The sequence below is a fragment of the Stegostoma tigrinum genome, chromosome 12, assembly GCF_030684315.1.
Source record: "Stegostoma tigrinum isolate sSteTig4 chromosome 12, sSteTig4.hap1, whole genome shotgun sequence".
Classification (NCBI taxonomy): domain Eukaryota; kingdom Metazoa; phylum Chordata; class Chondrichthyes; order Orectolobiformes; family Stegostomatidae; genus Stegostoma; species Stegostoma tigrinum.
Window position 1 is genome coordinate 4,355,293 of NC_081365.1, and position 18,386 is coordinate 4,373,678.

Consider the following 18,386-nt stretch of genomic DNA (forward strand, 5'->3'; position numbering starts at 1 on the left):
GAGTGGTAGGCAAGTTATTGGGGAGGATACTGAGGGACAGGATCAACCAACATTTGGATAGCCAAGGTCTGATTAGGGGTACCAAACATGGATTTGTGCACGGGAAGTCATGTCTGACAAATCTTTTTAGTGTTTTTCGAAGAGATAACCAAGAGGATAGATGAGGGTAGGGCTGTGGATATTATCTATATGGACTTTAGTAAGGCCTTTGACAAGGTCCCACACAGCAGGCCAGTCATGAAAGTTAGGTCATGTGGGATCCAGGGAGAGCTGGCTTATTGCAAATTCAAAATCAGCTCAAAGGTAGGAAGCAGAGGGTAATGGTTGAATGTTATTTCTTGGACTGGAGACCTGTCTCTAGCGGTGTGCCACAGGTTGGTGCTGGGACCTTCGTTATTTGTTATATACATGAATGATCTGGATGCGAATGTACAAGGCGTGATTAGTAAGTTTGCGGATGATACAAAATTAGGAAGTATTGTTAATAGCAAAGAGCGTTTTCTAAAATTACAGAGGGATCTTGATCAGATGGGGAAGTGGGCAAATGCAGTTCAATACAGATAGGTGTGAGGTGTTACTAGACTGTTAGCCCAGATACCCAGGTAGTGTTCTGGGAACCTGGGTTCGAATCATGGCAGATGGTAGAATTTGAATTCAACAAGAATCTAGAATTAAGAATCTTAACGATGACTGTCTATTGTCAGAAAAACCTAATTGGTTCATTCATGTCCTTTCAGGAAGGAAACTGCCATCCTTACCTGGTCTGGCCTAATGTGAGTCCATGCCCACAGCAATGTGGTTGACTGTCCTCTGAGCAATAAATGCTGGCCTAGTCAGCAGCCTTCATCTTGTGAATGAATACTCTCATCTCATGAATGACTAACAAAAAAGCAAGAGGAAAGTGTGTTAAAATCCTAAGAGACCCAAATAGAATTGACCATGATGGTACAAACATTGCATAGCAAATAAATGGCCACTGTGGTTTTGGCCTGAATGATGTACGAGCTTGGAGAGGATCAGTGGTCTGAAAACCAATAAACCTCTCAGGAAAATGTTAAATGATATTAGATCTAAGAGTATAATTTAAAAGTTTCTTTTGAAATAATCAGAGAACAAGAAAAAAAAATCAAACGTTTCCACACTGAAAGCGAACAGTGTCAAGCTTGACAGCTCCAGAACCATTAGGCTTACCTCAGTAACTGTAAAACTAATAGCATTCATGCAGAGTAGAAGTAGTTTTATGAAAAGAATGTTATAACTATTAATAATCTAGGGTATTTTGGAAAATTAGAAGCTCACAGTAATGATTCCATTAGTCTGTTGTTTTAATGCATTAGGATGAATTCTATCAGAACCTAGGGTTTTGTCAGTCCAAGGCTTCAGTTTGCTCAGTGCCACTGTACTAGGTTACTGAAATGTTTGAGTTCCTCCCCCACTTCTATTTCTGGCTGGCAGTGTTGCCTGTACACAATGAGCTGTAATGAACCTCATTGTGAAATATATATTCAATACCTGTCTTATCCCTGTTGCTAACTCCTTATTTTTCATTATTAATTCCCCAGGCTCACTTCCTATTGGACTAAATCTCACTGACTAACTCTCTTTTTAAATGTTAATTGAAACTTTTCCTGAACACAACAAGCCAAGCAGCATCAGAGGAGCAGGAAAGCTGACGTTTCAGGCCTAGACACTTCTTCAGAAATGGGGGAGGGGCAGGGGGTTCTGAAATAAATAGGGAGGGAGGGGGAGCTGGATAGAAAATGGATGAAGGAGAAGAAAAGGTGAGAGGAAACAGGTCAAAGAGCCGGGGTTGGAGCCAGTGAAGGTGAATATAGGTGGGGAGTTAGGGAGGGGATAGGTCGGTCCAGGGAGGATGGACAGGTCAAGGGGGCGGGTTGAGGTTTGTGGGTGGGAGATGGGGGTGGGGCTTGAGGTGGGAGGGATGGTTAGGGAGGCAGGGAGTAGCTAGGCTGGTTTTGGGATGCGGTCAGGGGAGGGGAGATTTTGAAGCTTGTGAAGTCCACGTTGATACCCTTAGGCTGCAGGGTTCCCAAGCGGAATATGAGATGCTGTTCCTGTAGCTTTCTGGTGGTGTCATTGCGGCAATGCAGGAGGCCCAGGATGGTCATGTCGTCCAAGGATAAGGGTGGGGAGGGAGAAATGTCTGCCCCACTACCAAAGACACTTTTTTCTCCCCACCCTTATCTGCTTTCCGGAGGGGCCACTGTCTCCGTGACTCCCTTGTCCCCTCCACACTCCCCTCCAGCCCCACCGTCCCCGGCATTTTGCCCTGCAACCGAAGCAAGTATTGCACCTGTCCCTACACCACCTCCTTCACCCCCATCCCCGGCCCTAAGAAGACCTTCCACATCAAACAGATGTTCACCTGCACATCTGCTAATGTGGTATACTGTATCCTCTCTTCCCGTTGTGGCCTCTTCTACATTGAGGCAACCAAGTGAAGGCTTGGGGACCGCTTTGTTGAACACCTACACTCAGTTCGCAACAAACAACTGCACCTCCCAGTCGTGCACCATTTCAACTCCCCTCCCACTCCTTGGATGACATCCTGGTCCTCTTGCATTGCCACAGTGACACCACCCGAAAGCTGCAGGAACGGCAACTCATACTTTGCTTGGGAACCCTGCAGCCTAAGGGTATTAATGTGGACTTCGCAAGCTTCAAAATCTCCACTCCCCCTACCGCATCTCAAAACTAGCCTAGCTACTTCCCGCCCCCCTAACCATCCCTCCCGCCTCAAGCCCCACCCCCATCTCCCACCCACAAACCTCATCCCGCCTCTTTGACCTGTCCGTCCTCCCTGGACGACCTATCCCCTCCCTAACTCCCCACATACATTCACCTTCACTGGCTCCAACCCCGCCTCTTTGACCTGTCTATCTCCTCTCCACCTATCTTCTCCTTCATCCATCTTGTATTCGCCTCCCCCTCTCTCCATATTTATTTCAGAATCGCCTTCCCCTCCCCCATTTCCAAAGAAAGGTCTTGACACGAAACGTCAGCTTTCCTGCTCCTCTGGTGCTGCTTGGTTTGCTGTATTCATCCAGCTCTATACCATGTTATCTCAGATTCTCCAGCATCGGCAGTTCTTATTATCTCTGAAACTTTTACTATCTGATTTATGTTTTTAAACAAGCTTTGTCCAATATTTGAATATTGCTATATTATTAATGTCTTTATCACTCTTTGATGTTCTTTATATTTTGTCCTGACTTCTGATCTGTCACCTATCTTTAGGCCATTATTTGCTTTTCTTTTAAATTATATACTGTCTGTAACTTTGTAATTAATTGTAAGTGATGGAACTACTAATTTCCTGATTGCACCTGAATTGACCTATCTCTTAAATAATTTACCAGATTACTTTAGCTAGACTTGTTTTCATGACTCATAATTGCCCTAATTTAAGTTTAAAATATTTGTTTAGTAATAAGTTGCTGAGAAAGCACACATTTTGTCAAAGCCCTGTGTGTTAAATTTATCAGGACAATTCGCAAGAAATATCTGAATAAACGGAAACCATTTAGGTGATATGAGATGGGAAATGCTGATTGATACCCAGGTGAACTGTGATTGGAGCAGACATTGCTTTTGAAAAGGCAACAGTTAAAGATGACTGACAAGTAGCTGCCAATCTTTGTTTAGACTTCAAGTAAACCTGAGAAATGAGAATGTGTCACCCATTTTATGTTTAATCTGATGCGATGTATGCACATTTTTTTTCTGTTCGCACAGGTCAGGGCCATGTCTATTGATGTATACAGCACGCAAGAGTGACTCACCATGAACCCAATTGACAGCCATAAATTGGTTAGCAGCATAATCTTTGGCACATTCAGAATTATGTAGTAAATGCTGCTCATAGTGGAATCACATCTCACGTTAGTCACTGTATTCTGAGTGTCCTATCTCATCCTGTGCCTCTAGAATGAGTTGGATGCAGTCAGTTCTTTGCTTATTACGAACAGTCAAAGGGGATATGCTATTTGATACACTTCCACCAGACTTTGAGATGAACACCCAACATAAATAGCATCTTACAGGCACTGGAATTCATATCACACATTTAAAGTAATACTTATCTCTTTTGTTTGATAACAGCACCCTGTTAGATGCCAGTCAGTTGGAGATTACCTGTCAATGTCTGATATGATGCACAAGAGCCTCATAAGGTCCAGGGTGAGAATAATGAGCAGGATATTACTGTGTAAATGATGTTTGATGTTACTGTTGGCAGACCCTTCCATCACTTTATTGATAATCAAGAGTACGCTCATAGGGCAGTAATTCTCTGGGTTGGACTTGATCTGCTTCTGTGGACAGGACATAGCTGGGCAATGTTTCATACTGTTAGTAGGGTGCAGCAAGGTCTGGAGTACTATGACCGGAGTCTGGAGTTCACTATTATTGCTGAAATACTAACAACATCCATAGCCTTTGCAGTTTTTTAAAAATAATTCATTCATAGGATGTAGGTGGTACTGACTAGTTTATTGCGCATTCCTAATAGCACAGAGTGCGTTTGAGAGTCAGCCACATTGTGGCTGACTCATGGAGGCCAGATCAGGTAACGATGGCAGTTTCCTCCCTAAAGCACATTAGTGAACCAGATGGGTTTTTCCCAACCGTCAATAATGTTTTCATGGTCATGATCAGGCACTTAATTCAAATTTTTGATTAAAGTCAATCTTCACCATTTGCTGTGGTGGGATTCAGACCCATGTCCCCAGAAAATTACCTGGTTATTTGGATTAACAGTTCACTGATAATACCACCAGGCCATCACCTCCCCCTAATTTAATATCCAGTATCTGTGACTCAAGTATTACGGAATATTTCTTCATATCCTGTGGAGAGAATCAGATTGGTTAACTATTAGCATCCGTGGTACTGGGGACCTCAAGAAGAGGCCATGATGCATCGTCTCCATCTCACTACTTCGTCTTGCCTGAATGTGATTTCAATTCAAAGTCAGAAATGAGGTTCACTCTTTATTGCCCAATGTTGGACAATGCCCAATTGTTTGTCCTCAATATTGAGGACTCCCAGGTCAACTCTCTTCCAACTCTGTACCACTGTACCAGCACTTAATTGGATCTGACCTGGTGGTACACGACTTACCTAGGAATGGAGACTGTGATATCGGGGAATTGTCTCTAGGTATGTTTCCGTGACCATGGCCATGCCAGGCCATTGCTTTATTAGTTCTACTTTTGGTGTGAGCACCAGATATTATCAAAGAGGACTTTGCAGAATCAACTGGACTGAATTTGTCATTGTTATTTCAGTTGTCCAGGTCAACATTATGTGGTCCATCTAGTTTTGTTTCTGTCTGTAGACTTTTAACTGATTAAACCTGATTGTTTCAGAGGCCATTGTACTACTAGTCTGTTGCTGGCTAAATGCCTTTCCGCGCACACACACCCCGATACCTTGCCGCTTCATCCTGCACTGCTTTCGAAGCAGCAGTGTAAAGACAACCAACAGTGAATTCCACAGATTTGTCTTAAAAGTGTACAAATTCCTTCTCGACTGCTTTGTTTCAAAGTAGTCCTTTTCTCATTTCTATCCATTTCAACAATAAGGAAATGAAAATATTGTAGGTCTTTATATTTTGCTTCAGTCATACATTGAAAGGCATTGGCGAGGCTGCGTCTTGAGTACTGTATGTAGAATGGCCACCTCATTTAAGGAAGCACGTAAATATATTGGACTCAGTGCAGAGAAGGTTCATGAGATAGTACCTGAAACGGGCAGGTTGTCTTATAAAAATGGTTTGACTTGACATTAGAGGCAGTTTGTCCTATCTCATCCTGTGCCTCTAGAATGAGTTAGGCTTTTCGAGAACCTGCTCCAGCTACATTTAGCATTCATCCAGAAATGGGGACAGTTTCCAGGTATTCCCTGTTCACAGAAAGTAAGACAGTTGAGGTTGGTGCTAACAATTAACAATTACCCAGTAGAGTGGGCAGCCTGAAACATAGTTTGGGTCCTGCCAGGGTAACTTGGATCTAGTCTTGATTTGTAGGCTTGATCCAAAAAAAAGTCGTACAAATAAAGCTGAATTTCTGAGTTGAATGAGATTGACGCTTGGCATGAAGGCAACATTTTAGAATATGACATCAAAGAGCTGTGATATAATAAGTCACTGGCTTATTCGCCAAAATTAAGGCCATAATTAGTGTTGATTGCTGCTAATTGTTGTATAAACCAGTTAGTTCCTGAAAGGGTTAACTGATATCGCACAATATGCTCTGCCAATCATGATAAAATGGACTGAATGGCTTTTGTAATATAGTGCTAATGTCCCTAACTGTGGGGCCAGTGTGTGCTCGTCAAGGCCTATCTTGGATGTACTGTAACAAACTAATAAGTGCTTAGAAATAAATCTGTGATCAAGCATACCTTTGATCAAATATGTTGTGTGGACATACTTTTCAAATTGTGATCGGTAACTTGACTAATATATGTATACAGATAATAGAACAGCACAGGAGCGGGCCCTTTGGCCTACCTTATCTGCACTGACCATGATGCGATTCTAAACTAATGCCATCTACCTGCACATATTCCATACTCCTCTATTCTCTGCCTGTTCATGTGTTTATCTAAATGCCTCTTTAATGTTGTGATCATACCTACTTCTACAATCTTACCAGGCAACATTTTCCTACAATACCTACTACCCTCTGTGTGAACAAAAAAAGACTTTGCCACCCAGGTTGATAGTGCTGTTAAGAAGGTTTACGGTGTTTTAGGTTTTATTGGTAGTGGGATTGAGTTCTGGAGTGATGTCATGCTGCAACTGTACAAAACACTAGTGTGGCCTCATTTGGAATATTGCGTGCAGTTCTGGTCGCCCCATTACAGGAAGGATGTGGAAGCATGGAAAAGGTGCAGAGGAGCTTTACCAGGATGTTGCCTGGTCTGGAGCACAGGCCCTATGCAGAAAGGCTGAAGTACTTGGGTTTGTTCTCATTGGAGAGAAGGAGGCTAAGAGGGGATTTAATAGAGACATACAAGATAATCAGAAGATTAGATAGGGTGGGCAGTGAGAGTCTTTTTCTGAGGATGATGACTTCAGCTTGTACAAGGGGGCGTAGATACAAGTTGAGGAGTGATAGATTTAAGACAGGTGTCAGAGGCAGGTTCTTTACTCGGAGAGTGGTAAGGGTGTGGAATGCCCTGCCTGCCAATGTAGTTAACGCAGCCACATTAGGGGCATTTAAACAGTCCTTGGATAAGCATATGGATAATGATGGGATAGTGTAGGGGGAGGGGCTTAGATTAGTTCACAGGTCAGTGCAACATCGAGGGCTGAAGGGCCTGTTCTACGCTGTATTGTTCTATGTTCTATATTCTACACATCTCCTTTAAACTTTCCCACTCTCACATTAAACCTGTGCTCCATAGTATTTGACATTTCCATACTGGGAAAAAAAACTCTATCTACCTGATCCAGGTCCCAAATAATTTTATATACTTCTATCAGGTTACCCCTCAGGCTCCCAAGCTTTAGTGAAAACAATCCCAAGTTTGTCTGTCTTCTTCTTCTGGCTAACGCACTCCAATCCTGGCAATATCAAGATAAACCTCTTCTGTACCCTCTCTAAAGCCTCCACATCCTTTCTGTGGTGTGGTAACTGCACACAATACTCCAAAATATGACCTAATTAAATTCTTCTACATCTACGACATGGCTTGCCAACTTTTTTACTCAGTGTCTCAACTGATGAAGATGAGCATATTGTATGCCTTCTTTATCCACTTGTGTTGCAACTTTCAGGGATCCCTCCTTATATTGATACTCTTAAGGGTTCTGCCATTTTCTGTAAACTTTCCTCTTGCATTTGATCTCCCAAAATGCATTACCTCACCCTTGTCCAGCTTAAACTCCACCTGCTATTGCTCCACGCAACTTTCCAACTGATCTATGTCCTGCTGTATACCTTGACAACCTTCTTCACTATTCACGATTCCTCTAATTTTCATGTCATCAGCAAAGGTACTAATGAGACGCAATGACACTTTCATCCAAATCATTTACATTTATTACAAACAACTGATCCTTATGGAGTAGTACTGGTCACAGACCCCCCCCCCCCCCCCCCCCCCATCAGAGAAACACTCCCACACAACTACTCTGTCTTGTATGACACAAGTCAATATTGTATCCAACTTAACAACTCACTGTGGATCCCATGTGACTTAATCTTCTAGACCAACAGTAAGAAGGATTGGAGACAGTGAATCTACCCATGATATATTGGCAATGTTAGCTATTAACATTATAAGATGGTGAGTAGTCATGGAATGGTCGAAAAGTCATAATATTTTACAGCATGGAAAGAGGCTCTTCAGCCCATTGTGTCTGTGCCAGTCACCAGCATCTCTGCTATAGTTCCATTTTCCAGCACTTGGCCTGTTGCCTTGTATGCCATTGTGTTCTGTGTGCTCATCTGAATACTCCTTAAATCATGTGACGGTTGCTGGATCAAACCATCCTTCCTTTAATTGCCCCCGATTGTCCTGCCCCTTACCTTTAATCTATGTTCCCTTGGTATTTTCCATTCTACTACCTCTTTCGAAGGATTGTCCACCTCAGTCTGGTCCTTTCTATACTCTGAGGAAATAGTGTCAGCCTTTCTAATCTCTTTACAAATCTGAAATGCTCCAGGCCAGGCAGCCTGTCTTCCACTGCTTCTCCAGTGCAATCACACTTTCCTGTGGTGTGGCAACCAGAACTGCATATAGTACCCCAGTTGTGTCTTAACCAACATCTTATGCAGCACTGTCATTGCCTTCCTGCTCTTCTGTTCACTGCCTCAACTAATAAAGGCAAGTATCCCGTATGCTTCCTTAATTTCCTTATCCACCTGTTCTGTTGCCTTCAAGAGACCTCTTGTAAGACATAACTGACAGAGGGGACAGCCTTAAAAATTCTTAGATTCTGCAAAGACCCCAACCATTGATGAGAAAGGCACACCAATCTGATCAGTCAATTACAATCGTATCTTTAAATGTTCAGCATCGAAGTGCACAGATCCTGCCAGCTTCTGTGAATGCAGTATCTCACAGTAAAAGGCTAGAGGAGATGTAGCAACATTCGACTTTCATGTAAAAGCTCAAATCAGCTGGAAATAGAGAAAAATATAGAAAAAGAACTTGTGAAGACTGAGACAAGTCTTAACACGGCTGCAAGGGGAAAGTTGTAGATAATCTCAGGATTCAATGATAATATTGTACATGAATCCTTTAATCAAATGGAAAAGCTTTGCATTTGAAAGGAGAATTCCAAGCTGCAGATGTTATATTCAGCAAAAAGCATTGTTTTAAAGTATTTAAAGTGAGCTATTTAAAAGCGAGGGACAGCAGCATGTTGAATGAACCAGCTCTATAAAATCTGTGGCCACAAAAGCATATCAGAAGCTTGGAATTCTGTGGTGAGTAACTCACCTCATGACTCCCCAAAGCTTGTTCACCATCTACAAAGCTACAGGCTGAGTTTCATGGAATGCTCTCCACTTGCCTGGATGAATGTAGTTTCAACAACACTGAAAATGTTTAACATCATCCAAAAAAAAGCTGCCCATCTGTTTGGTATCCTATTTAACACATTCACTGTTCAATCTCAACATCACCAATGCACAGTGGCAGCAATGTGTACAATCTATAAATTGTACCACATAATTCACCAAGGCTGCTTTGACATAATCATCTGAACCTGCAGCCTGTATCACCTAGGAGAGCAAAGGAAGTACATGCTTGGGAGCACCAGGAGTCAAGTTCCTCTCCACATCTTGACCGTTGGAACTGAAGTGCTCTTTCTTGTTGTTGGACCCAAATCCCGAAACTCCCTTCCTTACAGCATTGTGTGTACCGAGAATGCATGCTGTGCGGAAGCTGAAAAAGACAGCTCATCCTTATCTTCCCCGAGGCAATCTAGGGGAGATAGGGAGTAATAAATGTTAGCCTAGCCAATGAAGTTCACATACCATGAGTGAATGAGAAAAATGGATTTTCTGATTATGGTTGAAAACATGACCATTGTGTGGGCATCAAATTAAGTTCTAGTGTTTCTGTGCAAGCTAACACACTCTTGCTGATTATTCAAATGCTGTCAGTACCCTTGGAGAAATCTTTCGATGTACAACGTAGTTGCGTTTGAAAGACTGTGCTTGAAAGCATCAAGAGGCAGGAGCTAAATTTGTAATCGTTCAGAAGGTTGAAGATAAAGTGGATCATTAAATGTAAAATTAACTTTTTTTGCTCTTTATTTAATCAATAAATCCACTCCAGGCAGCAGAATTGCGATTTTTTTTTCTTCTTCCCATCAGCTTCATTTTTATGAGCTCCATGAGAATCTGAATGCTGTTTCCCATGTGCAACCTAAATTGAAGAATTTGTTCAACCTGTATGAATTGAGATTTATCTTATTTTACAGTTCTTTGTAGAAGCCACCCAGGTCATGCAGTAGCGCTACATTTCGTCATATGTAAAATGGTGGTTGTTCAAAACCAAAAGTGTTAAAATAAAGAATTCCATGTTTTATCGCATTCTCCTGCTGTGGTTCAGTCGGTTTGGGTTTCAACTCTCAAGGCTTGAACAGAACAAATGCGTTTATTTTGTTTGTGGAACATTATGTAAATTAGCCGACATGCCTGCTTCCATAACAGCAGCTGTGTTTCATGGGCTGTGAAGTGTTTTCAACTATCCCAAGGATGTGTTAAGATGCTACATGACAGCAAGTTGGTTTTTGCCTTCTGATGTGTGATTAGTGTATTTTATTTACACAGCAGTTTGCATTTATATAGCACCTTTCAAGTGCTAAACAGTCTCAAGGTGCTTGACAGGAGTGCTGTTAGATGCTGAACGACACAAAGGGACATTTGAGCAGATATTCAAATATTTGGTCAAGCAAATAAGCTTTTAGGAGAGACTTGAAGGAAAGAGGCTTAGGAAGAAATTTCATAGCTAAGGGCCCAGTCTGCTAAAAGCTGAGTCACCAGTGGCAGAGGGATAAAATCCAGAGATCTTGCAAACTACTGAGAAGTGCAGAGAAGTGGGAGAGGTGACGGCCTGTGGTATTATTGCTGGTTTCTTAGTCCAGAAGCCCACAAGTGTCCTGGGGACCTGGGTTTGAATCCTGCCACAACAGATGGTGGCATTTGAATTCAGTAAAAGTCTGGAATTAAGAGACTAATGCTGACTGTGAATCCCTTGTCAATTGTCACATATCCTTAAGGAAAGGAAACACTCATCCTTTCCAGGTCTGGCCTACATGTGACTCCAGTCCCACAGCATGGATCAACTTGGTTGACTCTTAATTGCCATCTGGGTAATTAGGAATGGGCAACAAATACTGGCCTCTACAGGGATGTTCTCACACCATGAATGAATGAAAAAAGTGTCTTGGCAGGATTATAGAGGTGGAGGCATGAACCTGGAGAGATAGAAATACGGTTAAATTTATGGTGATGCTGAACTGCAAATTAACATTGAGCCAGTGCAGGGCTGAGGGTTTGGTGTACTGTAGCATATAAGCAGCAGCGTTACACATGACCACTGTTATGGAGCATTGAAAACGGACATCTGCTGAAAATATCAATCTTGAAAACGTTTAAAGGAAATAAAATGTGGGCGCAGGCATCAGCTGCAGATTAGCTGAGATGGGTAGTGGGGTGCAAAGGTGAATGTTCACGACTTGTGTATATCTGTTTCTAACAGAAGATCTCAGGACATATCCTGTTACCGACATGCATATACTCCAGTTAACTGCACATTGAATTTTACATTCAGCTAAAATTTGATGAACTTATTATATCGATTGCCTCTTGAACAATGCTGATATACATCAGACTTGTAACCCTTCCAGTATAATGAGTTACAGGATATTCTTCCAGTGAATGCACTGTTCATCATTTGAGAGTCCTCCAGTATTTGGTACAGTCCATGTGCAGCAAGACCTGAACAATTTTCGGGCTTCGACTAAATAGCTACTTATTTGCTGTTGCTTGTTCAGAATCCTGGAATATTTTTCTTCTTTAATGGATTCATTTCTGGCTAGGCCAACATACATTGTCCAATCCTAATTGCTTTTGAGAATGGTGATGAGCTGCCTTCTGAACTGCTGCAGTTTATATCATGTAAAGACCTGGGTTTGATTCCAGCCTCGGGGCAACTGTCTGTGCGGAGTTTGCACATTCTCCCCGTGTCTGTGTGGGTTTCCTCCGGGTGCTCCGGTTTCCTCCCACAGTCCAAAGATGTGCAGGCAAGGTGGATTGGCCAGTCTAAATTGCCTGTAATGTTCAGGGGTGTGTGGGTTATAGGGGGATGGGACTGGGTGGGATGCTCCAAGAGGCGGTTGTGGACTTGTTGGGCCAAAGGGCCTGTTTCCACACTGTAGGGAACCTAATCTAATCTAATACTGTTTGGAGGGAGTTCTAGGATCTTTACATAGTGAGAGTGAATGAATGGCAATAAAGTTACAAGTCAGGATGGTGTATGACCAGCATTAGTGAGATTGCACCTGCAACACAAAATACAAATCATCCCCATTTCCAAATGTTTTGCAATTAGTTCCTAAATTGATTCCAATACTCTTCCTACGACAGATTTTAGGCAAATCAGCCTACAGTTATCTGTTTTTTTGCCTCCCTCCCCTTTTTGAGTATGACTGTCACATTCGTAGTTTTGCAATCTTCTGATTTTTCTCTAGAATCCGATGACTTTTGGAAAATTACAACCAATGCATCCTGTCTCCTGATTCTAGTTGTCATGTTGTTGGAGGGCAACTTGCAAATAATGGAGTTTTCATGTAAATGCTACCAGCATTTGAACTGATTGGTGCAGTAGAAGGTGCCTTGACAAATTGCTGCAATACTTGATGGGTGCACACTGCTACAACTGTGCATTGGTGTTGAAGGGAGTGAATGTTGAAGATCATAGGTGAAGTCCCATTCCTAATTACTACCTTGTTCCCAGTAGTGTAAAGTTCTTGTGATAATGGGAACTGCAGATGCTGGAGAATCCAAGATAATAAAATGTGAGGTTGGATGAACACAGCAGGCCCAGCAGCATCTCAGGAGCACAAAAGCTGACGTTTCGGGCCTAGACCCTTCATCAGAGAGGCTCTGATGAAGGGTCTAGGCCCGAAACGTCAGCTTTTGTGCTCCTGAGATGCTGCTGGGCCTGCTGTGTTCGTCCAGCCTCACATTTTATTATAGTGTAAAGTTCTTGGGGTTTTTTTTGGAGCTGCATCCATCTATTCAGGAAGGTAGAGAGCATTCTGTCTCACACCGGTCCCTGGGTGGTATACAGACACCGGTGAGGTGAGCTATTCATCACAGAATTCCCAAACTGACCTGCTGTTGTACCCCGAATATTTTGTATGGCTGCTGCAGTTCATTATTAACATCTGGGGAGGTTACCAGAGTTGTATTCGACAATCATAATGAAATTATATATCTGTTCTGCTTCACAGGAGATGGATATTGCCTGGCATTTGTGTGGTTTTACGAGGGCTCCTTTGTGTCACAGTTCGTCAAATGTAGCCTTGATGTGAAGGGTAGCTACTGTCACCTTGCCTTTGGAAATTGTCTTTTTTTTTAATCAATCTTTTTCAAGACTGTCATGGGGTCAGAACCTGAGTGGATACGACAGTCCTCAAGCTGAGAATCTCTGATTAGTTGACAGCTGAGCAAGTGCTGTTTAGTGGCATTGTTGATGACTGCTTCCATTTATTTATGAATGATGGAGAGTAGACTGATTGATTGGGCACTAACTAACTGGGTTGGATTTGGCCTTCTATTTGTGGACGGAATATAGTTAAACAATTTTCCATACTTCTGAATGTATGCCAATATTGTGGTTGTACTGGAACAGCTTCGATGGGAGTATGGGGAGGTCTCAAGCACAAGCTCTTCAGTGCTACTGTCAGGATTTTGCCAAGGCACAAAGCCTTGTCTGCAGACTGGTATGCGATGTTAGGGACCTGATGAGACTGAGATAGATCATCCATCCGGCACTTTGGCCGAACACAGTTCCAAACACTTCAAACTTGCCTTTTCTGTTCGTGTGGTTGTCTCATCATCATTCAGAATGAGGTCTATGTGGAGTTTGTTCTTCTTGTTAGTTCTTTAATTGTCCACCAGCATTTGTGACTCGATATGGCTGGATTACTTAGCTATGATCAGAACTTCATAAATACTCAGAAATGACATTATTATTGTTCTCTAGCCTTGAATCAGAGAGTAGAGTTACAAATATTGGGCTTAATACTTACATGTTAAAAATATCTGATAATTAGCACATTTTCTTTCAAAATTAAAATGCTCTTGCATGATTGAGTTCAATGAAAAGTACCTTTGAAAGTCCATAATAAGAATATACAAGGCATATAAAATTGGCCTCAATAAAAAGTTTCAAAATTTTTTCTTCTAGAATACTTTTCCCTGAGATATGTAAATTTAGGTAAAGTGATGTTTTCCTCTCAATAAAAATGCTGACATCCCTCAGCACTAATATTGACTAAATCAGCCAGGAAATTTCATAGAATCATACAGCCCATTGAGTCTGCTTTGACCAATAAAAACACCTAACCTTCAACCTAAGAGATACCAAGAATTTGCAGATGCAGGAGTCAGAGACAACACAGTGTGGAGCTGGACGAACAAAGCAGGCCAGCAGAGGAGCAGCCAAGTTGCTGTTTTGGGTTGGGGCCCTTCTTCTGAAATGGGGAGGGGGAAGGGAGCTCAGAAATAAATAGAGAGAGGAGGGTTGGGGCTGGGGAAGGTATGTGGGATGGTGATAGGTGAGCGCAAGTAGGGAGTGGTGGGCATTGGTCAGTGAGGTGGGAGGAGCGGATAGGTGGGAGAGAAGATGGACAGGTTGTGTCAGTCAAGGAGGCAAGGATTGGAGGGAGGCAAATGTTGTTCCCCTTTTCAAGAAAAGGAATAGGGAAATCCCTGGAAATTACAGGCCAGTCAGTCTTACGTCTGGTCAGCAAGGTTTTGGAAAGAATTCTGAGGGATAGGATTTATGACTATTTGGAAAAGCATAGCGTGATTAAAGGGAATCAGCATGGCTTTGTGAGGGGCAGGTCATGCCTTACACATCTTATTGAGTTCTTTGAGGAAGTCACGAGACAGGTTGACGTGGGTCGAGCAGTGGATGTGGTGTACATGGACTTCAGCAAGGCATTTGATAAGGTTCCCCACAGCAGGCTCATTCATAAAGTCAGGAGGTATGGGGTACAGGGTGATTTGGCTGTCTGGATTCAGAATTGGTTGGCTGACAGAAGGCAGAGAGTGGTTGTAGATGGTAAGTTTTCTGCCTAGAGGTCATTGCTGAGTGGTGTCCCGCAGAGCTCTGTTCTTGGGCCTCTGCTCTTTGTAGTTTTTATAAATGGCTCATGAGGAGGTTGAGGGGTGGGTTAGTATGTTTGCTGATGGCACAAAGGTTAGAGGTGCCGTTGATAGTATCGAGGACTATTGCAGGCTTCAGTGAGACATTGACAATATGCAGAGCTGGGCTGAGAAATGGCAGACGGACTTCAACCTGGATAAATGCGAAGTGATGCATTTTGGAAGGTTGAACTTAAATGCTGAATATAGGATTAAAGGCAGGATTCTCGGCAGTGTGGAGGAACAGCGGGATCTTGGTGTTCAGGTGCATAGCTCCCTCAAAGTTGCCACCCAAGTGGATAAGGTTGTTAAGAAAACATATGGTGTTTTGGCTTTCATTAACAGGGGGATCGAGTTTAAGAGCCATGAGGTTATGCTGCAGCTCTACAAAACCGTGGTGAGACCACACTTGGAATATTGTGTCCAATTCTGGTCACCCTATTATAGGAAAGACGTGGAGGCTTTGGAGAGGGTGCAAAGGAGGTTTACCAGGATGCTGCCTGGACTGGAGGGCTTGTCTTACGAGGAGAGGTTGACTGAGCTTGGACTTTTCTCTCTGGAGAGAAGGAGGAAGAGAGGTGACCTGATCGACGTGTACAAGGTAATGAGAGGCATGGATAAAGTCGATAGCCAGAGACTTTTCCCCAGGGCAGGATTGACTGCCACGAGGGGTCATAGTTTTAAGGTGTTAGGAAGAAGGTATAGAGGAGCACCCAGAGAGTTGTGAGCGCATGGAATAGTTTGCCAGTGGTAGTCGTGGAAGCGGAGTCATTAGTGACCTTTAAGTGACTGCTGGACGTGCACATGGACAGCAGTGAATTGAGGGGACTGTAGGTTAGGTTATTTTACTTTTGTATTAGGATTATTCCATGGCACAACATTGTGGGCCAAAGGCCCTGTACTGTTCTATGTTCTATGAGGCGGGGATGAAAGGGAGAGTTGGATATGGGATGAGATCGGGGGTGGGGAGATTTTAAAAGTGATGAATTCCATGTTTAGGTCATCGGGCTGTAGGCTCCCAAGGCAGAATATGAGGTGTTGCTCCTCCAGTTTCTGGATGGTGTCAATGTGACAATGGAGGAGGCCCAGAATGGACATGCCACCCAGTCAGTGGGAGGGGAAGTTAAAATGGTTGGGAACTGGAAGGCGTTCCTTCCTAATCTTTAAATTTGGTATACAGCCTTGAAGGTTATATTGTGCCAAGTGCTGGTTCAGGTAAAGTCAGAGGTCATTCGACACAAGGTTAGGGTTCAACCGGTGTATTTGAAATCACAAGCATCACAAATGTCAGTCATTTTGCCTGACAAAGGGGCAGCACTCTACATTCTTGTGATCTGAAATACACCTGTTGGACTATAACCTGGTGTTTAGGGACCTCTGACTTTGTTCACCCCAGTCCACCTCCACAATATGGCTTATCCAGGCACTTCTGCATGATTACATGAAGGGCCCCAACCCAAAACAGCAACTTTCTATGCTCCCTTGATGCTGCCTGACCTCATTTGTTCCTCCAGTTCAACACTGTGTTGTCTCTGACTCCAGCATCTGCAAATTCTAGCTATCTCTTAGGCACATGGCTCATCCAGATACTTTTTAAAGGATGTGATGCAATTTGCCCCTACCACCCTCCCAGGCAGGGCATTCCAGACTGTTACTACTCTCTGGATAAGAATTTTTTTTTCTCACCACCCCCCTTCAAAAGTTGCTGCTCTTCTCCTTCAACCTCTGTTTCTTCATGACGGATCCTTCAGCAAAGATGAGCATCTGCTGCTTATCCACTCTATCTTGCTCCTCATAGTGTTGTACATCTCAATCAGATCACCCCTTGTCTTCTCTGTTCCAACAAAAACAACCCAAGCCTGTCCAACTTTTCCTTATAACTTATATTTTCCATCCCAGGCAGCATCCTGGTGAATCTCTTCTGCACTCCCTCCAGTGTAATCACATCCTTCCTGTAATTTAGCAACCAGAACTGCATACAGTGTACTAGAAGTGCTGCCACCAAAGTTATATACAGTTCTATCATGATTTCCCTGTTTCTGTCATGTACAACTTAAAATATAATGGAAAATTCCATTTGGTCTCCACACTATATTTGACAATCTCACATATCCCATCAGGATGACTTCATAAAGGTGCAGTTATGTTTGTGTAGAGACAAAAAAAACTAGATGCTGGAATCCAAGGTAGACAGCAGGAGTCTGGAAGAACACAGCCAGCCAGGCAGCATCTGGAGGAAAGGAGGAGTCAGTGTTTCAGGTATTACCCTTCTTCAGGACTTTGTGATTGACTAAGACTTCCAGAAAATGCTGAGCAGACCTCATGGTACAGAAGCAAAAAAGATCAAATCACATTTCCAGGTTAGAAGGAGGCTGGCTGGCTTTGTACAGGAGAAATTTACTGTGTCACTCCTCGCTTGTGGCCCTGCACATTTTCCTTTTTTAGACAGTAATCCAATTCACTTTCAAGTGCCTTTATTGATCCTGCCTCCTCTATACTCTCAAGTGGTATTTTGCAAGTTCAATCCACCTTTTCCATTTTCCATTAATTCTGAATCCTCAGTTTTTTGCCCAGTGCAGTGTTTCTGCCGGTCAACTCTGTACAGTCCATTCATAATTTAAAATGGCCAACTTCTGCAATCATGTCTTATGGTTTCTTGTGGACATATTGGTTGTGGGATTGCTTTGTTACATGTTCCTTATGCTTTTCACTACACAAGTAACTCTTACATGTTCCTTCATTGGGTTCACACCTCATTGTTAAGGATACTGCTTCTGCTCTTGACGTTATCTTCATTGAGCCAAGATTAATCTCTGAGTTTAACGGTAGGATAAAAGATTTGCTGGGTTCTGGTTGAAAGGAATTTTATTGCTGTTGATGCCCTGCAGTGTTATCTGGATGCCCAGTTTTGAGCTACTGAAACTGTTACACACCTATCAATTTAGCACAGTTGTCGTGCCA

The 18,386-nt window shown here is 42.8% G+C and overlaps 1 protein-coding gene across 6 annotated transcripts in view; it reads left to right on the forward strand.

The window, feature by feature from the left end:
* gbe1b (glucan (1,4-alpha-), branching enzyme 1b) overlaps nucleotides 1–18,386 on the forward strand; it is a 529,949-nt gene that overhangs the window by 278,948 nt on the left and 232,615 nt on the right. The window lies entirely within an intron of this gene.